The 27,768-nt window shown below is 47.9% G+C and overlaps 1 protein-coding gene across 2 annotated transcripts in view; it reads left to right on the top strand.

Moving 5' to 3' along the window:
* Positions 1-9,970: 9,970 nt before the first annotated feature.
* Positions 9,971-27,768, top strand: part of MYH9 (myosin heavy chain 9) — a 500,061-nt gene continuing 482,263 nt past the window's right edge. The window contains exon 1 of one of the 2 annotated variants that reach the window (XM_069654373.1): positions 9,971-10,125. The gene's annotated coding sequence lies outside the window, so the exon portion shown is untranslated. The remainder of the gene's footprint in view (positions 10,126-27,768) is intronic. The other variant, XM_069654374.1, reaches the window with a different exon arrangement.

Raw genomic sequence — 27,768 nt, 5'->3', positions numbered from 1 at the left:
CATCGCCGAGTGGTTGGCGAGTGACGCGTCTTCCTCCAAACATCCCAGATCGGCCAGGAACGAGGTTGAGATATAACAGTTTACGAACGTTTGATTGTATTTCCACATCATTTATAGTTATTAAGTTACTGTGGCCCTTTGTGATCGATTGAACAGTTAAACAAAAGGAGTTTAAGTAAGATTTTGTCACAAACTGCTGGGAAACCAGAGAGTTTGGAGTCTCCGCCGGAAACCCCTGACTTTGTGATAATACATTGTCTGCTTTTTGGGGCAATGAATGTAAGAGCAGATTAGGAGATGCCGTTATACGGTTAGATTCTTTTACAGAACAAAAACTGGTATCGGAGCGAATTACGTGGGCTTCCGAAACTGTAGTTAGTCCATTTTGTCAGTATGTGCTTCAACAGGGGTCGCCATACTCTGCTGTAAAGAGTAGCGTAGACTTAATAAAAAAATGTTATCTATGTTTTCAAACGATAACAGATCACAGCTCTGATTATTAACTGATTAATTTCCAGATCGACATCCTTCATTTGGAGGCAGGCACACAGGTGGCAAAGCTGTAGGATCCTCAGGTTGATAAAAAGATGTTATTTTCCCTTTATGACTACAAGCTTTGGTGGACTTGCGGACCATTTGTCCTGTTGCAGAGGCTAATGCATTAACAGTAGGGTCAGAAATCAGAGGAGCATTATCAGTCCCTTGCCAGTGTCTTAGATAATATCTGGAGCATTTGTCCTTTTGCTTAACGGGCATACCTACTGTCAGTCAGGGCAGGAAAGAAACTTGTTTATATTAGTAAAAACACTGAACGCTTCTCTGATAAGCTGACAGCACTCGGCAAGCACTCTTGCCAATGCGCGCGTACCAAAAGAGCGCACATGCTCCAGATATAGCACTTCCTTATCTGGAGGCAGGTCTTTCCGTGGGGTAACCTATGGATTTAATGAATTCCGTAGTCAGAGCCAATCAGGAAGCGAGATTGTAGATACGTTTCGGCATGAAGATAATGCTGCCAATATAGAACAAGCGGTTAATGGACAGCAGTTCACAGACAGCCAGAACAGGACAGCCGACAGCACTCTTGCCAATGCGCTTCAGATCTCCTCATCTAATTGTTCCCTCTTCAGATGCGTTAGCCACGTGAGCGGGATCTGACCTAAGTACTCTCTCGTCTCCTGAGCACCAACCCCCCCTCTACCTGTACAGTTCTTGGTAGCAGCCTGCAAATTCCTCTGCCATCTGATGCCACGCGAGCAACCTCCCCGCCCTATCCCTAATCTCGTACACCCTAGCTCTACTCGCCCAGTGGGTCTGTTTCACCTTGTCTGTTGCCACCTCTTTAAAGCGCAGTGTGGCCTACAATAGTTCCCTCCTGGAATCCTGGGAGTTAGCCCTACCATAATGGTCCTCCTTCTCCCTGACCACCTTCTCTAGTTCCTGCAGCACCAACAATCTGCTCTTCCTATGCTAGTCAATCTCCAAAATGGTGTGCCCCCTCACCACTGTCTTGTAAGCTTCCCACAGCATTGCCTTGCTTTCTACCCTCCCAGTGTTTTGTGCAAAGAAGTCTTCGTCCCCTTCCGCAACCCTCCCATAATGTCTTAGTTGGCCAGAAAATAGCGTTAAGCGGCCATTCCCCAAAACCCTTTGGTTCCTTCCCCCTCAATGTGCTGGTCAACGGGGTGTGATCAGAGATCCCCTGCTGCAGGTATTCCACCTCTGCCATTCTCCCGACCCCTGTGGAAATGAGATAAAAAGTGTATCGATGCAGGAAAATGTGGAATGGGCCACAGAGTAGAAGGAGAAAACCGCTGCCCCTGGGATGCATGTACCTCCACACATCTACCAAGCCGTTTGACACAACAAACGTCACTGGCCCCATGCTTGGCCCAGGGGCCGCTGTGCTCCCTCCCGAGCCGTCCTGTCCCTTACCCTGCTCACAATACCGTTGAAATTGCCCCCAAGTAATCTGATGTTGGCACTAACTGGCCTTGTATAACCACTAGAAAGTCCAGTGTGGGGGGCGAGGGGACATGTACATAATCGTCAAGGTTTCCCCCATAAACACCACCCACCAACACAATGCCCACAAAGGTCCCATTGGTCTGTCTTCACCTCCAAAGGGAGGAATCGCTGTACCAGGATGGCTCCTCCTCTGGAACCTCTATAGTATCCAGCATGTTCGACTGCGTTTTGGCCCGCCCCAACAACTCACAGGAAGTGCACATCAAGGGTGTCTCTTGGAGCAGGGCTATGTCTGCTTTTTGCCGGCTCAGGTACTTAAGGACCAGCCCCCATTTAATCTTGTCCCCAAGGCCGTTAACATTCTATGTAAGGCATTTAATTTCTCTTCCCTGCTCATCCCCCATTGTCCCCCACACCATCATGGATTGACGACCCTCTAGAGCCTGCCCTTATCTCGGTGATCCCCATTGTGCTCAACTTTATCTGCCTGCACTTATATATCACACTGTTCATTGGGGCCCACGACTTACCGAGAATCTCTAGTGCTGTGTGGGCTCACTCTGGGGGTCCGAGGCCTCTTCCTTCCCCCTCACCCCAGCACCCTCCCGTTTCTGCGAATCCTGCTGCGCCTGGTCCTCCATTGGGCACACTGTCTCGACCCAGTCCCAAGCTTCTGCTAGATTACTTAAATACACAGCCCTGCGGGCCAATCACCCAGATGGTCGCCGGGAAAATCATGAAGTATTTGACCCCAGTCTCCCTCAGCTGCTGTTTGACAGCATCATAAGATTGTCTGGCTTTCTGAACCGCTCTGGTATAGGCTGGGTAAATAGCCACCCTTCCGCTGTTCACTTCCATCACCCCTTTCTTACGGGTCGCCTGTAAAATGAAGTTTCGGTCTCTATAATTCAGAAGCAGTGCGATCACCTGCTGCAGAGGACCACCTGAAGGGTGGCCCTGACCGGGACCCTGTGAGCCCTTTCAATGGAGAACAAGTTAAACCGCTCGGGCCGACCAAGTCCTTGATTAAGCCTTCCAGGTATAGCTCCATGGAGGTGCCTTTGATTTTCTCTGGCAGGCCATTTATGCAAATGTTATTTCTTCTCCCCTTCCTCAAGCTCTACATCAATAGTATTGAAGTGATTAATAGCTGTTGCTCTTAGCTGTGTTCAAAATTGGTTAGTGCCAGTCTGTCGGTAAAATCTTGCAAGGTAACTAAAAATGTTATTCACACTGGGGGGACATATAAATATCCAAGAAAAGTTTGGAGCGTTGATAGTGCCACAAGGAGCGGATAAAGAAGGGACACCAAGCTTACTGTGTAATGCCTTCACTGGTACCGAAGAGGGCACTCAGATGGAGCGCAGAATTTTACCCTCACATTTTTCTACCCACCTTAACATAGGCTCATGAAGGACCGCCAAGCCATAAATAATCCCCGGTAGTATACAAGTGCAGCAAATGGAGACTAGTCCCTGAATATTATATCTGCTTCTATTTTTGATAAAAAGTCTTAATATCAACAATTTATTTCCATATTTTAGTCTTCACAAAATCACCATAGAAATTCAGCAATGGTTTATTAGTAATCTGGGACACCCGAGTAGATATAGCTATCAACAATCTCGAGAGGGGAGCCATTAAAAGTCCAAACACATTTCTTCTTTTTAGAATTCTTGCCAAATGCCATGATCACCAGATATCTACTTAGTTAATGAGTCAGAACAGCTTTGCTGTTCCCCCAAACTCTGAGCCAATGACTTACATGCTGGGCTGCAATAAGATCACTACAAAACCTTCACCACAATTCCTAGTGCACTGCAAAGTTTGGGGGCAATCGGGTATGCCCAAATGCTCTTTTGAAAAATGTGTTCTCTACCACCTGCATGTGCTAATTTTTACCATATCTCCATGCCATACCTAGCAACAGAGGTAGCTTAACCATTGTAAACTTTGAGCATCAGTTTGACCGTCTTTTCTTTGGACATGCCCATTGCTCTTCCCCACCTAATAGCCTGTTTGAATCTTACAGTCTGCTTATTGATATGGGCTTCAGACTTAAGGTAGTCAAGACTATCCACTCTGGGGATTAGAACATCCTTGCTAAACATGGCCTGAAATTTGATGGAAGCTTCTCCTCTGCTACAGACCGTGACAGCCGAATTTTGGGCATTAACTTTTAGGTCCAATGAGTCCATCAATCGGGAATAATCATCAATAAGATGTTGCAACGCTCTTGAGGTACGGGCCAGCAGAACCGTATCGTCTACATAAGCCAACACTGGCAGACGTGTGAATATCCGGAGTAGATGGTCATATAGACCATTTATATACAAGCAAAAGAGTGGGGGTGCCAGCACACAACCCTGGCGCACCCCACGCTCCACCTGAAAAAGGGCAGTGCACCGTCCATCTACCCCGCTCCTCACACAAGATGCTTTTGAAAGATGCAGTCTCTCCAAAAGATCCACCAAAGCGCCTATGCAGTTCAAGGATCTGAGCACACACCACAGCTTATCATTATTGACCATGTTAAATGCAGTTCTCACATCCATGAAAGCAAGAAAGATAGGCTCCTCTTTAATATCAGCCTAGCTTTAGTCTACCTTACCTGCCTTACCATCATGGCCCACTTAACGGAACACAGCCGCACCACTGCATAGTATGCTAATGCCAGCGACATTTCCTAGGCTAGCTAACCAACTGTGCACTATACTCTCTACTCTCACCTACTCATCTAAACCCCCCACCCCCACCATAGCCTACTCCCTACCCTGCACAGCAGGCACATTTGCATATATAGGCAATGGCCTCACCCGCCTAGGATGTCCACGCCACTACCTGCTCCCCTGTCCCACACCCTTCCTGCCTACCCTCCTACCCATCACCACCCCAACCTCGCCTTCCACTCCTACCAGCATCAACAAGACCACCAGCCGCCTGACCAACCCAGCCGGACCATCCCCCGTCAAGGCCAAAATAGAAACTCTCACCTCACATCTCGGACCTTCACACGGAATACTACCGCTTTATTACCTAGTCCTTGGACATCCAAACTCAACAGACATATCACTCTCCAAGAAAGCCAATACACCCTTCCACTCCAGCCCCGGTCAACCCATCCACTATACCTTCCTCACCCGTTAACAACCATGCAACACCTCCATCACAGCTGTCAACCCCCAGGGAAAAACATGCATCACTCCCCACTGGTCCGAAAACACCCAGACCTGACGCACTTGCCCTTCCCACTAGTAACCTGCCTGCCATCTGTGACTCGCAGAAGTCTACAACTAATGCTTCCAACACCAAGCACAACCTACCAACCTACACCCCAAGCACCCCCACAACCAACATAACCACCAATCCTCTCGCACAACCTGACACCCTCAATCAACACTAACAAGCCTGATGCTCGCATCTTCACAGCGCACAATAAGCTACCCCAACTACTTAACTGCGCCCTCATAAATGCGCGCTCAATATCAGCCCATGACATTCAAGACCTCATCACCTCCAACAATCTCGACCTCCTAGCCATCAGTGAAACTTGGCACAACGAAGCCTCGGGACCTGCCCCGTCACTTGCCCTCCCCCCTGACTACACTATCTTTAGACAGGATCGCCATACGGCAAAGGTGTCGGAGTCGCCCTGATTGCCAAAGATTCTATCCCCATCAGAAAGGTAGAGAAAACTACCGAAAACAACAGTGAACACTTATTCATCAAGCTCAACCCATCCCTCAACTGCACCATCTCCATACATATAGTCTACCGCCCTACGGGACCCATATCTAACTTCCAAGCCTCCCTGACCCACCTTCTCTCCGAAAACTTAAAATAGTCCACCCAGACTATCCTCCTAGGCAAGCTCAACCTTGGCCTGGATGACCAGGCAGCAAAGACTCTGAACAAAGCTCTCAAAACGCTAGGGTACGACCAACTTAGCTCAGGCCCCACTTATATCAAAGGACACCCCACTCTTGATTGGATAGCCCAGCACATTTCCAAATCACCATTAAAGCAAACCCACCCCTGCCTTGGACTGATCACCACGCCATCCTCTTTGATATCATCACAACTAAAACAGCCCCCCAACCAACTATCCCCCTCCCTCCTACTCACACCAGGAGCGACCGCCAATTGACCAAAGAGAGACTCCTACCGCACACAGCAGTCCCGGCTTTAAGACCACCCTTCTCTAAAGATCCAGACTCACCCATCCAAACATTCAACACCATCATTTCCCAACCCATTGACACCATTGCCCCACTCACTCTCAGAAATCCCAAGCGTACCAAACACGCCAATGCCTGGTTCAGCCCTGACCTCCTCGAACTTCGCTCCAGAAAAAGAGAAGCACTTTCCACAAGGAAAGCAAACCTCTGCCACGTCAACAAGAGTGAATTCAACAGCATTTCAAAAAAATACAAAAGAGATATCAGTGAAGTGAAAGCAACTTCATTTAAAGCCAGGATAGAGTCAGCAAGCTCCAACACCAAAGAGATTTTTTCCATCTTCGGGGAGCTAGAAACACCCACATCCCCCAAGCCATTGATAAAGATAAAGTATGTTGTTGCACCATACAAGATGCCATGCTCAACAAACTGACATGTTGCATAATAAAATCCAAACCAGCCAACAGACCCTCAACAACCCAGCACCCCACATCCCGAATGCCAAAACACACACTGACACCACTGAAAATTATCCCATATTCTCCTTCAGAGAAGTCACCGAAAAGGAAGTCATAGCACTCATGAAGTCCATCAAACCATCGAATTGCAAAGGCGATATCTGCCCAGCCAAACTCATTAAAGAATGCGCACCCACCCTTGACCCTTCCTCACGGCCTTTGTCAACGCCTCTTTCTCAACAGGCACAGTCCCAACATGTCTCAAAGAAGCATGGGTCTGCCCCCTTCTTAAGAAACCATCACTAGGCCCCTCCGCTCCAGGCAACTACAGACCCATCACAACAGTCCCCTTTTTCCTCGAGATAATAGACAAAGCAGCCTACCTGCAAGTCCAACAGTTCCCCGGAACCAATAACCTCCTCGGCCTCCGACAGTCGGGTTTCAGCCCCGGTCACGAAACCGAGACAGCCCTATTGGACCTTAAAATCCAAACAGACGACATCAGAGACGGTGGCAAACCAGCCCTGTTACTTCTCCTCGACCTCTTAGAGGCTTTCGATCTCCTAGACCACGAAACCCTATGCAAATACTTGTCAAGCTCCGCACATTTCTCACCCATGGCTATAACATGGATCACCTCATTCCTCAAAGGAAGAGACATGAAAGTGTTATCTGATCTAGCCTTGGCACACCCCAACACCATTAAATGTGGAGTCCCTAAAAGATCATGCAGATCACCTACCCTCTATAACCTTTTGACGAGGCCCGTAGTCTCTATCCTAGACGCGTTAGGCATCACGTACACTAACTACGCTGATGATACACAGGTCCTGCTAACACTCACAGGGAATTACAAAGCCGATACCAAATCACTCAATTCCTTCTATTCCGCAATCCAAACCTGGATGTCCCAAAACTGGCTGTCTCAATGGAGATGAAACGGAACTACTTATAGTTGGGTCACCAGAAACCCTAAAAAACGTAGACAACCAATACACAGCCTTTACCATTTCTAACATCCCAATCCCAGTCTCACAGGCTGTGAAAACACTGGGAGTATACCTAGACTCCAACCTTTCCATGACAAAACAAGTCAACTCCATTGCCTCTTCCTGCGCATACTATTCTAAACTCATCACTGCAGCTAGGCCCTACCTACCTAAGGACAATTGCCTTACTATAGCCAGAGCATTAATCAGCTCCCGGCTATATTATTGTAACGCCCTCCTAGCTGGCACATCCACAAAGAACACGGACAAACTACAAACTGTCCAAAATAACACACTCCGGGCCGCCATTAACATTGCCAGAAGAGGCCACATCTCAGCTGCCAAGACAAGTCCACTGGCTACCTGTAAAAGAATGCATTCTTTTAAAAACTCTCTCCCTCACTCACAAGTGTTTTCACCACACAGCACCGGACTACCTCTCACAGAGTATCACAAGACCCACCACTGACAGACTGACCAGAACCCCCTATGGCAACCTCTTTGTCGTGCCCAAAGTCATTAGAACACGGGCCGGAGGCTCAAACTTCCCCTTCATTGCAGCAACTCAATAGAATGTACTCCTCCTCCCCCCAGAGTCTGAGAAACATCTCATCCCACCTACCAATCCACAAGGAAATCAAAACTCGTTTGTTTAACTAAAACTCCTGTTACTCCAGTTTCATTTATTTTTGCAACCTGATCAACCCTACACTGTATAACTTATATGCGTCATCTTCACTTCTGTAACCCTCTACAACACTGAGACTCCTATTGTAACCTGTAAGCAATTCCATGTCCTGTAACTACATTGCTATGCCTAATGTAACCAGTAAGCAATGCCATATCATGTAATTAACCTACCTTGTGGTAACAGTGCCTCGATGCCCCTGGGCTGTAAGTGCGCTATACAAGTTCAAATAAATAAAAATAAAAAATACAGTGACTGGGCCACCCCACGATAGAGGTTCAAAACCTGCTCTGCAGTTCCGTGACCAGACCTGGTCTAAATCCCAGCTGCACAGGGGAAATAATGTTGCTGCACTAAACCGACTCCAATTTTCACTGCATTCCCTGAGGGATGAGACATAGCTCTCAACCATTTGTGTTGAAAAGGCGAGTGAAATCACCCGATTTTGTTTTTGGCGGGGGAGAGGCCCATTGGAATGAATGGGCGTGCAGGGGCTTGGCGGGTGACTCGGCCCTTTACAAGGCGGGTGACACCCGCCAAAAGCGTGTGAGTTGAGAGCTAACATGAGACGACAGGGAGGGCTCCAACAAACACAGCTGCAAAGCGCACAGATAAAGCCCCAGCAAGAAATATGTTAAGGAATATATTGCCTTGTTATAAGCCTGCGCAATGGCAACATAGGGGCAGTTGCTGGGGTCCCTCTGAGGCTCGAGGGCCCTTTCATTTGATAAGGTTTAAAGGCCCCAACGCCGTACCTGGCCCTTTCACGCCCAGTCTTCCATTCCTCTTTGCTTGAAGAGTATGTTGTGTTAATCGCCTCTACCTCTGGCAACTTTAGCTCCCTTTGGACCAAGGTACTACAAAGACTTATAGTCAAGTACCACGCATGGGTCTTGCTAGCATATCACCAATGCCTGATAATCAAGTCCCCTAACAAAATTTAGGTTAATGATTTAAACCATAATTTGCGTATGTTGGGGTGTTGCTAGGGCACAAGAAAGACTAGAACACCCATGTTCTGTCAACCTCCCTTTTAGAAAGAACAGACCCCTATCTCTGTGGGCATCGGGCTTAATCTTAAAAGGCAGAAGAACATTTAAATTCATGTTGCGAATTCCATATGGCAGCCATTACAAGAGACAGCTTCAGTTGGTCGGGTGGTGTTCCGCTATCTTCAGGTGTGCCTGGACGTTGGTTATTCTTTAATCCTGCATCATTTCATTTGCCACTTCCTCTATCTCAGACCACTCCTTCGCGGCGGACGGGTAGCTCCTCCAGTAGCCCCCGCCACCCGGTCTGGAGCGGTTCTTGATTGGTCAGCTTCCTCTGACACTGCCTGACCCCGCCTGTAGCTGACCTTCCCCCAAATCCAGTGCAACCATGCGGGCCGCGCCCTGGCCTAGCTCTTCGAGTAATTGTCTTTGCGCATGCGTAGGATTTTAACCTATTCGGAACTCATTCTGGCCATTTTGAATTGGGAAATATTGCTCCTTAAGAATTGACCGGGTGCCTGGTGTCTTTAGTTGCGGCGGCGTCCTGCTACTCTGTGGGCGTGGTTATGTCTGTGGGCGTGGTTATGTCTGTGGGCGGCCATGGTCTCTCTGGTCTGTCCAACTGAAGCCGGTAGAGAGCAGGTTCCCCGCCTCTGTCTTTGGGCGGGAAGGGAAGGCGGGGCCTGGTAGCCGCTCCCTGGAGCTGGGTTTGCAGAGTCGTTTCAGTCGTCAGTTCACGCTTCAGGTACGGCTCCTACTGCTGTGACTGACCTGTCAGTGGGCCCGTGCAAAGCCCAGTTCTTCAGTGCGCGATACTCCAAGGGGCAGCCGGCGGTATTCTTGTAAAGACAGGTAAAGGAGCGCTGCGATTCACCGATCCCGGGGTGGGTAACACGGAAGAAGGTCTAAGTTAGGAAGTGGGCAGGTAATCCTCACCTTTTGTCCACCATGTTTGCAAATGTGGAGCTTAGAATTGGAGAGGAGGGTGGAGGGCGGAGGGGGGGTAACGGGCGGCATTCTGCCTGAACTCTTTGGGATAGTTTGAAGAATAGGGAGGGGGGCGTCTGTGGCTGCAAGAACTGACGTGTTTTAGCCCTAAGGGACAGAAAATATCATTGGAGTTCAAGTTTCATGAACACGTATAACTTGAGGACTGCTGTGGGGGGGCGGGCCGAGTGGGGCGGAAGTGTTGAGAGCCCTTTCTTTGAACATGTAAATAATGTTGCGCCCGCGCCATTTGTGTATTGAAGGATTCTGCTCTTGGGCTTACTTTGGATGGCTTTCCTTTGTAACTTTTTTGGATTTTACGGCTATCGCGGCGCACGTTTGATGTTGCAAGGGCACTCCCATCTGAAATGTACCCATTCACCCCTCAACAAAGTCGTATTTTAGGGCGTAGACTGCTGATCTGTTGGTGGGTGTGGTACAGGAGTGTGTGCGTGTACATCTATACACGTAAAGGGTATCTTCTTATCTAGCTATGTAGACCCAATACTGTCCATATATGTTCTTGTTCCTAGGTACTACCTGAACGATTTAAAAACGTGAAGGGGGGAGAAAGGGGTTAAGGACCCGCCCTACTCACGAACCTATTTGATTTCTCCCTCCAGCCCCTCTTAATCATATGCAGACCTCTTCCAACTTCACATATGGCACCACTCGCCATCCTGCGAGTAGTCTCCACACAGCCCTGTGAATGGGGCGAGGCATTTAGAGTTGGATCTGCAATAACAGCAGCGTTATTTCGCCACTCCACATACCGTTTCTAAAGAGGACATCCTGAGGGCGGTATGCGAAGGAGTAGCTGAGATTTCGCCACTCACCCATCCTTTCTAGACTTGGAACTTGTTTAGCACATAAGGTGGCTTGTAAACTTTTTTTTTTTCTCCAGCTGTTTATCTTAAGTATTTCTTTAAGGACGCAACCATGTGTATTATCACATTTGAATATTTGATAGGCATTTCAATTTTTTTTTTTAAACTGTAGGGGGGTGCACCCCTTTTTGCTTCGAAACGAGTTCCTGTTCTGTGCTTCCTGACTCCTTTTTTAGTTCCAGCTTCATCTGAAGCTGTTGCATTACAGTACATCGCATATATGAGGGACACAAAGCATGTAGGTGTTTGTTATTTACCCACCCGAAGATTGCCTATGGCCATACGAGCCCACTTCCTGCCCCACCCAAAGCCTTAACATCAAACTTTGTGCTCAAATTGCCTGGCAGTATATTTTTTTAAGCAGGTTTCTGAGTTGATGACCTAATTGGAGCTATAAACGCGCTTTTGGTGTAATAAACATTTCTTTACCATGTCAGTTTTCAGCCAGTCTTTGTATTCTGCGTGTCCTTCACTGAAAAAGTATTGGCAAAGCCAACCGTTTTGGCTTGTGTACAAGTATTGAGCATTTGTCAGGCACTGCTGCTATAAGGGCAAATATCACAATTTTTCTGCTGGTACCATCGATACCCATTTAATACTACTATAGTAGTGCATTTCCCATGTTTATACAAAGCCCAAACGGTTGATATTCATGGGCATAATTTTAGGGGGGCATGAGTGTTCTCCCACCACCCCCAACTTTCGTGGCACACCATTTTGTCCCCCTCATTTGGCAGGGGCCCTTTTCCTTTAGATGTCATGCCCCCCACATTTCCTGCGAAGTTACTCCACTGCTGGCATTGCCAATGCTTGTTTAAAGAGAGGGTGTGTCCACGTCCGCCAGGCAGAGAATAGCGCCTTTCTGCTGCTGCAGTAATTGTTGGTACTGGGGTAAGCTTGATCTTCTCTACGGGCAGATGAATTGCATTTTATACGTGACATCCATCTACAGAGTCCTTGGTAGTTTTAAGGAAGGCAGTGTTTGCAATCTAGAGTTGTTGGGTGTTATGTTTCAGAACGATATATTTTACTTTTTCAATTGGCGACTCCAAAATAGGCTGTAGTTGGCACATAGTATGTGGGAGTAGAAGGTACACATGTCTCGTCACCTACACTTATTTTTCATATATCGTTACTAAGTTGTCAAAGGTCTACCTGCCCTATTGCTCCCACCCCCTCCATAAGCAAGTTTTCTCCTCGGAGAAAAGGGTGGGCGTACACTAAAAAGGGGGTGGAGTGGCGGCACCGAACAAAGTTGTCCTTGTTTCCAGAAAACATAACACTTCAGGAGAGATGCTTACCTTGGCCGCAATGTTGTCTTGTGCATAACCCACATTATTTGCTTGTTTTGTTTGAGTTAGTAGGCCAACATTGTGCCCTTGTCTGTTGGATTTGTCTTCCAACAACGTGCTGGTTTGTCGCTTCTGCTGTACATGAGCTCGGCACTGTCCTAGTACAAAATCCGTGTTTCTGGCACTGTCTGCAACAGATCGTTCTTTGTCGTGGGAGTGACAACATGTTCAGAGGTTGATGACTGTAGATAAGCAACGTCCACGTGGTGAATTCTGTACATGTTTCTAGTTCTGAAAAAGTGCATTTTACATACATTTTGTGGCTAGCCAACAGATCGAAATTGCCAGCAGACATATCTATGGCATGCAGGGACATTAACTGTGCTAGGAATGTTTAGGCAACATGTGTAACCGCATTGGCCATATGTAATGTGCACAAATAAGTGTGCTTCTCGGGCTCAAGGTATCACCTACCTTACTGGGTGATGCCAGATAGCCAGGAATTGCTTTTTGCGCTGGCTAATCCAAAGTTTATTGCTCTCTGAATGTTTGCCTCTACTATATACAGCCTATGTCTAGTCAGCCAGAACATGCTCTTTCAATAGGTGAGGCAAGTAAAACAAGAACTACCTCTCCTGCTGGCAATCCAAGGCGGCATTTCTTTTGCCTACTTAGATGTTGAACTGTTTTATTCACTCAATTGAGGAGTTTGCGTCGCCTATCATCGCAAAACTGTTTGGTCTTGCCACTTGCCGGGTATGTACCCAAAACTTCCTGTGCTGACATTGTACGGCGACAGGCTGTGTTCAGGTTGGTCTTCTATTTCGGGCTTGGTTGACACCCCAAGATCTCACTTCTCCTTGCACGTCGTGTGCATTAGTCTAACATGGGAGGTAAGTAGAATGGCATCAAACTTTGCTCCTTTAATCCCTACTCTATAACACTCATTTACCTGCTCTGTTTCCAGAAGACCTTGATGTAATTGATTGGTATCTGAATTTGTAGTATGATATATTCATTACGCGCCTGTACACAAGTGTTTCTAAGCACAACAAGACAAACGATCCTACTAGGCCTTGTGACATTCGGATCGTGCAAGTCTGACAGCGAAAAGTGCAGCTTGAAGGGAGGAGTGGAAGTGCAGAGGAAAGGGGGTCGGGGGGGCAGTACAGCTCTGGGTAAGTGCAAGGAGGCAGTGGGGCTGTCAGGGTTACAGCTACAGCCCCTAAGTGCGCGGTAGGCCAGGAGGCAGTGCACAGAGGACTGACCATGGAGGAGCCTGGTACCAAGCAACCAGTTGGCACCGCAGACAGGTAAGCTAGCAAGGAAGCAGGGAGGTGAAGGCAGAGGAGAAAAGGAAGTTCTTGAGCCGCTTCTGGAACTTCAGGTGGTCGAGCTCAAGTCAGTTCCAGTGGTATAGTAGTTGGTGTCTTTTTGTTATTTTAGCGATTTTTGTAATGTTCCTGTCCATGCATAGTTTAATTGCCAGAAAGTAAAGCGTTCACCAGTGATGTGGAGGAATTAGGCAGTCACGCTAAGCATGGAACCAGGTTCCATGAGCAACAAATTACCATTAAGAGGTTCAGTGATGAAGCGGACAGAGGGTTTGGCACGATCATGTTTTAACGTTTGTCTACAATTTCCAGAGTACAAGATAACCAGATTTCTCAACATCTCTGGGATGGAAAAAAAGACCCCTCTTTTGCTGTACACATCGGAGTGGTTCCCTCTTGCATTGAAGGAAAGGAAGACTCAAAGAACATCTCAATGATCTTTAGATAGTGGATTCTGGAAAACTGTCCCACACCTGTTCTTATACAGTGCTCTGTGCCTTCCGAGCTAGTTTACTACAGAAAAGGCATATGTACCTGCTCTGATTACTTATCAGTAATCTTCATTATTACTCCTAGTCCTACTCTTCCTCGTCACAGTACTTACCTCATGAGGCCCCTGCCTCCGACGCAGGACCTTCTTCTATTTCTTTAAATTCCTATGACTCCTCTCCCACATCCACCTCACTCAGTTTCATATAACCAAGCCGGAGCATGGGACCTTCCCCGCAGGGAGGGTGAGGAGGGTCGTCAGTACTGTGACGAGGAAGAGTAGGACTAGGAGTAGTGAAGATTGCCGTTAAGTAATCAGAGCATCCACGTCCACTCTTCCTCGTCCCAGTACTTACTTCATGAAGTATACCAAAGCAGCAACGGGGAAAAGGTCCCAATGAGACACAGAGCCAAAAACAGTGCAGCAAACACACCCCCACTAACTCTTAATTCACACCCCCACAGACAAAACTCCAACCACGAAGGATCCAACCCCCGAGTGGGAGAAAACTCACCCATAGCAGTTGATGAAAATACCTAGATCAGCCAAGGCAGCAGCCATACAAATCTCTTGCAGAGAAAACCCTCCTTGCATCGGTCCAGGAAGCTGCCAAACCCCCGGCGGACCGCCCCTGATCGTGTGCAGGCAGGCACAGGCCGGCCAGAAGCCACATAGGCCATGGAGATCGCAGCCAGAACCACTGGAAAATGGAAACCACAGATGCGTTATGCCCAGCCCCAGCCGGACCACAAGCAATCAGACTATGGTGGAAAAAAGCAAACCTAGCCAAATACTCCAACACGTCCCGCCGGACATAATGTTAAGCCAAGCCACCTCTTCAGGCATTCTCGGATCATGAAAGAAGTCGGGGAGAACCAGATGCTGAGTGGTGTGAAAACCGAGATACAATTTAAGGGAGGAACTTCGGACTACACCACAGTACCACCGAGTCTGGCAGCACCGTCAGGAAAGGAGGGTGACGTAAGAGAGCCCCAATCTCCCCAAGCCTACGGGCAGAAGCGAGGGCAATAAGAAAAGCAGATTTTGGTGCAAGATGTTTGCTATCAATCTCGGAAATGGCCTCAAAAGGAGGCCCTTGAAGGAATCCTAATACAAGAGGGAGATCCCAAGAGGGAAGCCCTTTAGCAGCACAAGGACGGGAAGAAGAAAACCCCTGGAGCAACTTACCCACCAACACCTCCCCATCCAAGTGACTATCAGAGTCCCCCAAAATGAATTACATGGAGGGGAACTGAGGGCGAAGCCTGGAAAAAAAAAAACTGTTAGGCCCCTGTCAAAACCCCTCCTGGAGGAATCGAAGGATAGCAGAGAGGCCAGAACGCAGGGGAGGGATCCCAGACCGCCCATGCCAGTCTCGGAAATGGCCCCAATGCCTGCTGAACACCTTCAGAGTGGAGGGTCTAAGAGCATCCATTATGTACTCGACTACAGGATCTGAGAACCCCTGAGATATCAACCTAGACTGAGCAATAGCCACACTGCCTATTGCATCCGGTGGACTTCCAACCGCAGATCCCCTTGAAGGGGACACGGCCATCTAGGAACCATGGCTGGTTCCGAGGACTGAAGCTCCAACAGAGAGGGCAGCCAACTCCGGCGGGACCAGAACGAAGCTAACAGTCACCCTGGCCACTCTGATGTGCCAAACCAACCGGGGAAGAAGGGGAATAGGCAGAAAGGCATAAAGGAAAACCCCAAGGCCACTGTACAGAGAGGGCGTCCATCCCCCAATCCCCTTGGCCTGAAAACGAGAGCAGGAGAGGGGAACTTCTGCTGAGGCCGTGGATGTAAACGGGTCTAGAACCGGGGACCCTAATCTGACACAGGTCACCGCAAAGACCTGGGCCGACGGGACCAGTTCCGCAGAGGAGTGAAACCGGCGACTGAGAAGATCCGCTTGAACATTGTCCACCCCTGTTACGTGAGGCCACCAGAGACACCAGATGAGATTCCTCCCAGGTGCCTATCATCGCTGCCAGAGCATTAAAGGAGCGGCCGGAACCCCTTTTGCAGTTGACATATGCCAAGGCCGTCGTATTGTCCGATCGGTCCAAAACCGCCGACCGTCCAGCAACTCCTCGAAGTACACCAGAGCTTATAATGGCACAACTCTTGCCAACTGGATGATCGCCAGATCTCACAACCCTTGAGCTGGGAGGACCCCCAATGTAGATCCCCCCCCCCCCCCAACCCATTCTGCTGGCGTCAGTAGTAAGAGGCCACAGGAGGAAGGACCATGCACACCTCAGCCTGTAGACCTGAAACCCCCCCCCCCCCCCGCCACCACAGGAGGGAGATTCACAGTGCTGGGGACACTGAAAACAAAACTACGAAAGCCGGGACGTCGGGAGCCAGTGGGAGAGGGTATAAAACACCATAGGACGTAACTGAAGACAGGCTCAAGGAACTGGAAAACACGCAAGACGCCACATGCCCTGTAACTTCAGCAACAGGTGAGCCGAGACCTACTGCCTTCTGAGAACCCAGCCCAGAACAGCCAGCAAGCGCCCTCCCTGCACAACATCCAGAGTACGTTCCGCAAAGCCCCCACGTTGAAGTCTTCCGTCCGGACAAGCAGTGCAGGGCCTTTGACCCATAAGCAGGTGACACATCCTAGAAGGCATAGGGACCAGGAACACCCGCAAGTAGAAAACTTGACCCTGACCAGGGAGAGGAACAGGCAAGACGGTAACCCACAACCACCACTCGGAGAGAACGGATCCCATGGCCAACTACTTGGACCGTGAGCTGGGTACCAAAGTCCTAACCATGCAAACCTGGACAGGAGGAGACGGGAACGGCAACTGATGCCCCCCTCCGGAAGGATAGGTATAATAATGGGTACTCCCAAATATTTTTTGTTAACGGGGGGACAAGTCTGTAGACAGGGAGGGTAAGGGAAATAAGAACAAGGTTACAGACTGACTACCCCTCTCTCTAAGGTCTAACGGCGCACCTGGTAGAGGTGCTGCAGGGCTGGTGTGTCAATCCACAGCAGATACCTTGGGGAAGAGACAGTTTATAAACAGAGCCGTAGTAATTATAACAATAAATCTCTTTAATAGGTTCTATAAAAAGTTTGTTGTAGAAAAATATATATGTTCATAGGCTTTATCATATCTCACTCATACCATTCATATCGGTGCAAACATTCTGTGACAATTAGGTGCAAAAGTTAACAATTTCTTCAAACATATCAGTTGTTGTAGATATGGGAAAACAATGAGAAAAAACACAATCGAATTTTCTATAGGTCGACATATGTTTCGGCCCCTTTTAATAGTCCCATCGTTGTCTGCGGTGGTCTACGTGGTTAATGTTGGGCCATCTTCAGGACAATGATGATTTAATACAAGCTTAACGTCTTCACCCTATTTCTGTATGACAAGCCAAATCAGTGGCCGAGAAAATAGTAGAAGACCACGGAGAAGAAATTTGGGGGTATCTTCAATATTCCCCTGATCTATGGCCTAGGGTCCCTTGAGCGGTGAGTGGCGCTTTAGAGGCTCCGTCATGGACCAGTTCCAATGTCGGGAGGCTTTTTTTCACCCTCGACCTCGTAGTGTCTTGTTGGAACGTTTTAGCGATGCGGCGTAGTAACTCGAGCGGCGTCTGCTTGCTTCATTCAAATTTCTTCTCCGTGGTCTTCTACTATTTTCTCGGCCACTGATTTGGCTTGAAGATGGCCCAACATTAACCACGTAGACCACCGCAGACAACGATGGGACTATTAAAAGGGGCCGAAACATATGTCGACCTATAGAAAATTCGATTGTGTTTTTTCTCATTGTTTTCCCATATCTACAACAACTGATATGTTTAAAGAAATTGTTAACTTTTGCACCTAATTGTCACAGAATGTTTGCACCGATATGAATGGTATGAGTGAGATATGATAAAGCCTATGAACATATATATTTTTCTACAACAAACTTTTTATAGAACCTATTAAAGAGATTTATTGTTATAATTACTACAGCTCTGTTTATAAACTGTCTCTTCCCCAAGGTATCTGCTGTGGATTGACACACCAGCCCTGCAGCACCTCTACCAGGTGCGCCGTTAGACCTTAGAGAGAGGGGTAGTCAGTCTGTAACCTTGTTCTTATTCCCCTCCGGAAGGAGCCCATTACACAGGAAGCCGAACCCCACCGGTCCCATACACCTCCGAGACGATAGAGACGAGGAGCCAGGGAAAACCGCCAGTCACTGCACTTGCGCCAGAGGAAAATCACAGGACGTTGAAGCAGGCCTGCACCACAATAGAACAGCATGCTTGTTAGCCCACAAAAAGATCTGACTTATCAAAAGGAAGATGCAGGACAGCCCAGAAGTCCAGCAAACCATGGCCCCCTCAGCCGACAGAGGAGCCACCATGCTGGCGTCAAAAGGGCAGAGTACTGTCACAAAGCGGGGCAAAACAGTCCATCCCGGATAGCAGACATCAAAGGCAACCCCCCCACCTGGGGTATGCCTACACTGGAAAAATCCACTGAAGTGACATCCCCCTCCACCGGCACCAGGGGCTCTGAGAACCCCTCTAAGCACAGACATGTGCCATATCACTTACCCCAAGTCTGAGAGGAGGCGTGAAAGCAACACGTCGGCACTGGAGGACCTAGGCCCTAAAAGAAGAGACACTGGGAACCCTCTGCATGGCCATTACTTCCATGATGCATTTTCTATAATTCCATGCCGGACAAGGGAAAAGAAAATAATCTCCTTTGACCTTCATTCGTGCAGTTCAGAGGAAGAGGACAGGACAAGGAGTCTGTGTCCATAGCTAGCACAGACCCAAACACACCACTAACTCGCCACATGACTGAGAGGTGGCTTGAGCCCTGTATCCAGTAGCTGGTAGCCCCATGCTCTAAATGGCTCCAATGAGTCGGTCTAGGAAGGATGAAGGGCCGAGTCAGCACCGCTGAGACTCGAACCCGAAGTGTAGACTATGCAAGGCCGGTACCCTTCCAGCCACTTCCAGACGTGTCCAAATCCGCGCCGTTTTCACAGGCTGCACGCAAAGAATGCAGCCAACATCCTGGGCTGTGTGTCTGAGGAGCGGGTGGTATGTGACATGCCTGTGACAGAACAGAGCCCCTGCATTTTCAAAGACTCTGCCACTGTCGCCCCACGACAAGAAGCAGAGAGGCTTCATAATAAAAACGCTAGCCCATACTGCCAAGTGCTTGTCATCATTTCCAATAAAGATGTGTACACAGAGCACGAGGAAACGGCCTGTCGAATCAAGATGACCAAAACAGGAGGAGAGGGGGAAAACATCAAGCCCAGTCCTCCCCTCTCCTCACCTACCCCTGGGCCTTGCAGGACCTGGGACACAACGCTCAAGCTGCGGTCCGGAGCCCAGCAAAGAACCGAGCGAGGCAATCCAGCTCAAACCATTCCTTAGACAACGAGAAGTTATCGATTATCTATAACACCATTGAAAACTGTGTCTTAATAGTTCTAAAACGGAACTTATGACCTTTGGAAGCGCTAAAGCCTTAAAAAACCTTGGCTCGGACTATTCCACCTTCACTATAAAAGACTCCACCATTAAGGTATCAAATAAGGTCAAAACCCTAGGTATTTATTTACAATCTTCCCTAGGTGCAGAAGCCCAAACCGCTTATTTAAAGCAAAATTGTCAATATTATCAAAAGCTTCTCTGCCAGATCAGACCATTTCTTAACATCAAGAACAGTGCCACGATAGGGAGAGCTACCATCCTGTCTCGCTTGGACTATCGTAACGTGTTGATGCTTGGCGCTAGCAATAATTGCCTGAAACAATGCCAGATTATTCAGAATAATGCTGTCGGGTCCATCACTTACAAATCTAAGCGAGAACACATCACCAAGGACAGAAATTATCTCCATTGGTTGGCAGTGAAGGAACGGATCCTGTTTAAATCACTAACCCTAACCCACCAATGTCTCTACGGCACGGCACCAGCATACCTTAAGAAAAAGTTCAGGTGGTATGAGCCGAGTCGTAGCTTGAGATCCGCCAAGCAAGGACTGATCAATCCTAGCCTTCCAGGCAAAGCCACTGGTCTCGGTCGAGCTTTTCCTAGTTTGGCAACTTCCCACTGGAACAAACTGCCTTGCAGCCTTAGACTGGAAAGCAACGCCCAACTCTTTAGGAGGCATCTGAAGACCTTTCTCTTCAAATAACTAGGCAATTTCTACACCAAATCATGTTGCCATCTTTCTGCCCCCCTCTCTTTACTTTCTTTTGTGTCGTCCTGTTAATCTTTGTCTTCGTGTCTTTTTCGCGCCCTGATGCTTGCGAGCCACGGCGCGTTATAAATAAATAAATAAATAAAATACCGTGACCTCAAGCCCTGCAGGGTTTCCAGGAGCAGCCCCGCACCTGAGGGAGCAGAGGGTCCCGCCACACAGACCCCCCTGCCCCCCCCCCGGGGGCCAGCAACCTGTTCTCCCCAGTGCCCTGCACTGGGAAGAAAAAGTCCAACCTTTTAAACTGAGTGACGTGGATGTGGTGGAGGAGTTATAGGAATTTAAAGAAATAGAAAAAGGTCCTGTGTCGTAGGCAGGGGCCTCATTACTGGGACGAGGAAGAGTGGAGGTAATGGCTGCAATGCTCCATTGATTTGAGAGATTTGGCTGTTTCTGGAGCCAAGTCATTTCAAATGTCGGAAGGTCAGGAGGCTTACTGCAGGGCCATCCCTAACTCTAATTTGGTTGAACATTAAGTACCATTGGCCAGATGGTGGTGATAGAATCTAGGACGAGCTGGATTTTGGACATTTTTGTCTAGAACTTATCGATTATGAAGAGTACGCTGGGAGTGATTGTTTGGCCTTTTGTATTGATTGGCATACTGCATGTTGTGTCAAAATGTGACGCTGGGTTTGGGGCAGGAGTTTAAAGTCTAAACAGCGTTCTCGGTCTCTCTCGTGCAGCGATGACCCAAGTAGCACGTGGCTGAAGCAATGGAACCTCGAAAATGCATTAAATTAGGGACTACAGATACTCTTTAAAGGGAGGTCAGGGGGTGGGGGGGGGGTCAGGTAGCATTGTTTATAGAGCAGTAGTATCAAGACTCATTACAGCCAACCCGCGTTTTTACGTATCTGACTCTATGCATCAACTGTACACGTGGATTAGTGGTGCCTCAGCGGTAAGAATTTCCTCGCCGTCATGTGCAGGTTTTCATTATTTTTCAGCTGAAATGTAAACTTGCTTCTGTGTATTTGGTATCTCGCCATGGCTGAGGGCGGTGCGCGGCCAGTTGCACTCTAGTTGCTTCTGCCCTATAGCCTATCCTCTTGAGGCGCCTACGGTGTCAAACTATTATGTAAAACGCCCAATTCACCTTGGACGGTCTGTATGGAGAAATTGGCTTTGTCATCTAGGTGTGCATCTTATGAAGCGGTTAGACAGTGAGCACGGTCATAAGGGCCATGTGCTTTCTGGCTGCGGCCGATGTTTCAGGGCTGATCACTTAGTTATGTGTATGTAAGTGGGGCTGGTTGTGGCAGGAGGTGAAGGGTGGACAGGCCAAGACCCGCCTGGAATTCTCCTGGGCTGACTCTTTGTCTCTGTGTGTCTTTTGAAGTGCTGCTCCAGCCGGCCTTAGGAGTCACCTTTGTGCAGGATAGCGCCCCCACCCGCTTCCCTCTTATCTGTACCACGTTCTTCCTGTTTGTGTGAAGCAGTAGCTTTGCCAAACGCCCGTGTTCTCAGCCGCGCCCAGCTTCGAGAAGGAAACCGCTGTTTTTTTTTTCTTCCCGCAACAGAGAAGCAGTCTGAGCAAAAGATACTTATCCGAGTACACGAATTGTATTGCAGCCTCCATTACCTGTATGATCAGCATGTCCTGGGTGTGGGTTGGGGGGGATGCCGTAGGGCCGCCATTCCTTGCAGATGGAGGTCCCTGGCGTGTCCTTATGGTGACGCGTCGCTAATCCAGGTTGTGATCGCAAACGTTGATTCACATTTCAGATCTGCTTGCTTTGAGGTTGTCGCTGCACCCCACCCCCAGCTCTGCCCTACTGCTTACTACATGTATGCAAATACGCCACAATATGAGGAAGGCTCGAGGTCGGCCCGGCACGGATAAACAACTGCCTGTATGCCGGACCTGCCTTATCCTGGGGCCAGCCAGTGAAGTAACTTTGCCGAAAATGTTGGGAGGGTGGGCAAGACCTCTAAATGAGTGGGACAAAATGGTGTGCCACAAAAGTGGGGGGCAAACACTCTTGTTCCCACCTAAAATTACGCCCATGGGGCAAGAAGCCCCACAGTAAGACAGAACTCCTAATGCCATGTTGCAGGCAATATTCTTAGCTTATTACAATGTTCTCCTCTTGGTTGGACAAGTGCTTTCAGAAGTGTCCTCTGCTGTGGGACCCTCTGACAGTCCAGGCCTTCACAAACTGTTCTTCTGCCCTGTTTCTTCCTGGTGGGGTACTCCACTCCACTAATGTGTCTTCTACTACGCCTATTGACAAGCTCAACCTAAATCTGTGCTACCTTCAGCTCTGCTGAAACTCCTCTCCGCCTTTCATATTGAGTTGGCTCGACTACTGCCCGCATTAACAAAAGCTGAACTTCGCAACTCGCTCTGTACATAATCTCCTGCTACCTCCTTGCTGGCTGTCTCCATGGGTCATTGATTACATTTTTAGTGTAGTCCTGTTTCTAACTGGTTAACCACAACCGCGCCGGCAGACTGCCCCTGGGTGGTAACGGTGCACGGTATAAGTCAACATAACATCACATGCTACTTCTCACCTATTTATTTATTTGTTCATTTATTTTCTCTTCTGGTCCCTCATGTTGCCTGCCTCCTCACTATTTTACCAATTTAAGTGGAACGGCTTACCCTCATTAAAACAATTTTTATTGATGCTTTCAAATTCCTTCTTAAACTCATTCTTCTCCCATGAAGGAGGACTTCCCTTAGCCCACATGGACTATCCCATCTCACCTATCACTTTGATTTTCGTAAAACGCCCAGCAAAGGGACTCTTCAGCTCGGTTGTACAGAAGCACTTGTCTTGTTCAATAAATAGAAATTCAGAACCACAAATGAACTGAATGCTAAGGTAAGAGGCCCTGCAGAAGCATTGTACCCACGTGTTTTCTGCTAAATTGATATGTCATCGCATGTGGTATTTCTCAAGGGGGGGGGGGTGCGCAGCCCCCCTTACTTTATAAGCCTGGAGTTAAAATAGTATATTATCCTTTCGTATTTAGGGGACAGTACTTTGATATATCTGCTACATTAAAATTACTTTTTAGTTCCATGAACATTTACGGTTTGTGACACTGGGGTGCTGGGTCTCATGCAGTCGCGGGGGTGTTATATTTTATTTATAGCGTGCCTATAAACAAGTGTTTCAAGGCACGACGAGGCAAGGGAGGGGAACAAGGGAGGACAAGACAACGATCTTACTAGGCCAAGTGACATTGGGATTGCGCAAGTGTAGGGGAGAGGGAAGGGGGGGAAGAAGTGCCAGGGGGAGGGAAGAAGTGCGAGACATAGGATCAAGACAAAAGTATGGCCAGCAGGTGGCAGTGTAGAGGTGAAGTGCAGACAGGTGTTAAGTGCAAGTAGGGGGACTGTAGGGCTGAAGATACAACCCCCAAGTGCAATATTTGCCCGGATGCAGTGCAGGTGTGCAACTGAGAGGGTGGGGACCTGGCCCCGTGGTTCAGAGGGTAACCAGGTAACCAGTACCGTAACCGGGACAGGAGCTCTGGAGATCAGCACGCAAGTGGAAGATGGAAGGCAGAAGCAAAGAGCAGAAGTCTTGAACTGCTTCTGGAACCGGGGATGGTTCTGCTGTTTCAGAGAGGCAGGCTGTTCAGAGGGAGGCGTGGGCTGAAGAAAGAGATCTGCCCCAAACTTGTTGCTTAGAAAAGCGACTGACCCTTAAGTTGGAGGCGGAGGAGCGAAGAGCTCGAGTAGGAAGATGTTTCTGAAGAAAAAGCTGGAGATATTTTGGTCCCAGAAGGCCTTGGACAATGCAAAGGATCTCGAATTTGTTAAAAAAAATACTTGGACAGAGCCCCTGCAGGAGCAGTGTTTCGTGCCAGGGGAGAGCAGGGTTTGTGGGGTGTGCATTAGTTGCCATACAATTGGTCTACACACGGTCTACAAACCTACACCAGTATGCTGAAAAATGTTTACATTTATTATGTTACACATTTAGATTTTAGTTCAAATATGTACTTGGGTGCATATTACACCATATAAAAAAAATAAATAGCTGATACATGTATAAGAACAGTAATGAATTTGTGGACTCCAATATATGTAAGCTATTGGATAGGTACAAACCTGTTTTGACGAGGGGGAGAAAAAGGGATTCCACCATCCGCACGGTGGGTGTGCGCCCACCTGGGCTTTTTTAAGCATTTTAAATGAAATTGAATGATGTAGATAAACCTCTGGAAAGTGTGTGGGGCTAATCCGCACACATTTTCCCATGCTCACTGCACGACATACACCTAGATCTGTGTATTCTTGGTGGACACAGCCTACAGGCGCTGTCCCCCTTGTCATATTTACTTGGGAAATGACAGCCAAGAGTACATCAAGGCATCTCAAAAGGGGCAGGGTAAAACCTTCCTCCTGCAATACCAAGCCTAATTAACTAAGGCTCCATGGATCCGCCCTATCCTTTTTTTGGCTCTGCGGGTGGCAGCTTCACATACTAATCTGAGTTGATGCAAAGAGGCCCGTGGGGGGCCTGGATGCAGGGCTAACCAGAGACGGGGAAACCCAAACACCTTTTGATATGCATAGCTCCTGACTCCTAGTAACAAGGGCCGCAAACTATCATAGCTGGGCAAGCTGTTACAGTAGTCCTTCCCGGAGGGGTACCCCATTCAGAAGGTATGAGTATGTGGATTGATGGAGATAGAAAGTCTGTTCTTGCTGCAGCTTCAAGGGAGACCTAGCACTTTAATCCGAAACCACAGAGCTCAATTAACAAGAGACCCTTTGATCCACAAAAGACAGGAAGATGGGTGGCACTTAATAGTACATGTTTTCACCCCTTTACCTTATGGTTATGACCTCAGGCATACAGGAGATTGCTGGTGGGGCCCCAGAATTGGTTCATCAAGGTAGGCTTAGCCTACACCAATCACTGGGGCCCATTTTATTTTAGGGGGATCAGCCCCTCTTTTGGGTAGGTCATGTGAAGACTTTGCAGGGAGTAACAAGAACTTATTTGGACCCTGGCTGAAGTTAGATTTGGCCTTGCAGCTTCCACCAGTGAAGAAAGGCCAGGATTTCAACAGAGGGAAGCAAGATCCTCCCCATAATATTTCCCAGGGAACAGAGGGTGATGCTGAATCCAGAGGACCCTCCAGCAGCTCCAGAACCGGTACATGCCAGCACTGAGCGTACCCTGCTAGGCTCTGCAAGCAAGCTTCCTAGTTGGGGAGGGGGAGGCAGTGCCTGAGAGTCTCATAACCAAACCAAGGACAAGGCTGTGGCCTGCAACGCTCCTCGTCTTGGGGCTGTCTGCCTTAAAGGATGACGCAGCCCAGTGAAAAAGCTAGGAGGAGTGCATCAACCAGCGTCCGCCTTAAAGGACATTTTAGAGCCAGTCAAGCCCCTCGAGCTGCAACCGACTGCACCTCTGACTGTTGTCACGCTGCAGCCCCTAACATCAGAGATGCCTCAACCAGTGCTTCAGATCCGCCAACCAGCACTGAGACAATTCCTGACCCCGAACCACCATGTATGCCAGCCTGCAGCCGTCGGTCCATCCTCGCTCGCCGAACTACCTCGAACTCTGTCAAAGGAGCTGCAAAGCACCCTGAAAACGACTTGAAGCTGTTGAGCACCAAGACTTCTGCAAGCACAAGGTACATTGCGGTTCTGTCCCCCTGTCCTTCTCCGAAGACCCCTAGTGACATTTTATGAACCATTGCTCACTTTCTGCTGAAACCAAGTATCCTTGAACTATCGCGATTAATTACTTTGCCGACTACCCTCCTGTGCATCCCTTTTTCTTGACTGTCAGTCCTCTGAATTCCTTTACAGAATGGGTTGTATTTTGTAGTGTGCTAGAAAAATGTGTTGTGGTGGTAATGATATAGATATGTGTATGCAAACTTGACTGGACACTCCCTTTATCATTGGGTAATAACTGTATTTTCACAGTGTTGCAACTAACCAACGATCCACGACCATGCGGAGATAAGCCTACCATTTCGTCCATGTTTCCAAAATTGGACAAAGAGGTGTATAATTTGCTTGCGTTTCCAATATGTTCGGATCCCTTCTGGTGTACTTGAGGTGTGGGGCTGATTGATGGTTTAGAAACCGATTTTCGTCCCTGGACCACTGGCGCACTGGTAGTTGATTCGTCACAACTGTTTTTTATTTGGACACCGTACAGGGTCCAAAAAACGCAACACTTGTGTTGGCCTCAGTGCTGCAGATAAGATTTGGAAGTGGATTATTTTAATCCCCGTTTTTTAAAGTTGTGAGTAAACACATTTTTTTAGGGTGTAAAAAAAAAAGTTCAATTCCCAATAGGAATATTTTGCAAGCAAAACTGTTTGAACTAACATTTAAAAAATATTTATTTCTTTGCATCTAGTTATTCATGCACATTTTAAAAGATAGATGTTTACTATTTTAGCTTCTTGATTGGAAGAAGTAATTTCTTCCTGTGGTACTACGTGCACTACTGGCCAAAACATATTCATGGAGCCATGAGGGTGAAAGCTGGGGCGCAATATTCTACATGTCTTTTTCCTATTTTTTTGTTGAGTATTTTTACTCCCCATTTATATTTTTGGGGAGTATTTGCCAATTTTTAAGGTGTAAAAGTGGCAGATAGGACCCTTATTTGTAGGGCTGGTAGGCCCTACACCTAGTGGTAAGCACACAACACTTGTAGACAAGGTTGGGATGTAAAGGGAACCATGTTTTACCACACGGGAAAGGCCTTAAGCCCAATTATGGCTCCCCAATGCCTAGTATTTGAATAACAACAATTACCCCATTACAATTAATAAAGCTGCATGTTGAAAACCAATCCTACGGCCACAGGTCTATTAAAAAATAAAAAAATAAATGTATTTCAGAAGCATTTACCAGTGCAATACAAATAAGGGAATTAGATATTCGTCAATATTCGCTACATTGACAGAAGTGGAGAGCAATACTTTTTAATAAAATTTTTAAAATGTCCTCCAGTTCCTGGCTTACTCCGATCCTCTTCTGGGTACAATAAAACTGTCAGGGGCAGACAAGTGTTGGGATGGAATCCCCGGTTACTCCTAGGTGAGTTCAAGGGCAAGTAGAAGTTTCCATGAAAAATAAAGGGACAAAGTCAGTAGTTGATCAGCTTGTATGAGAGGTGTGGCGGGGGGGGGAAATGAAGGTGTCTGTTAAATAATCCAAAGGTCTGCTGAAGAACATTTAGCCGATAAGATAGCTCAGCGAGTGCTTGCTGTTGCCATCTGTGTGATCCTCGGGTCGTAC

Source organism: Ambystoma mexicanum, chromosome 3q (genome assembly GCF_040938575.1).
Source record: "Ambystoma mexicanum isolate Mex_15411 chromosome 3q, UKY_AmexF1_1, whole genome shotgun sequence".
NCBI lineage: Eukaryota > Metazoa > Chordata > Amphibia > Caudata > Ambystomatidae > Ambystoma > Ambystoma mexicanum.
Note: the sequence above shows the minus strand (reverse complement) of the source record. Positions and strands in the feature narration are given on the sequence as shown.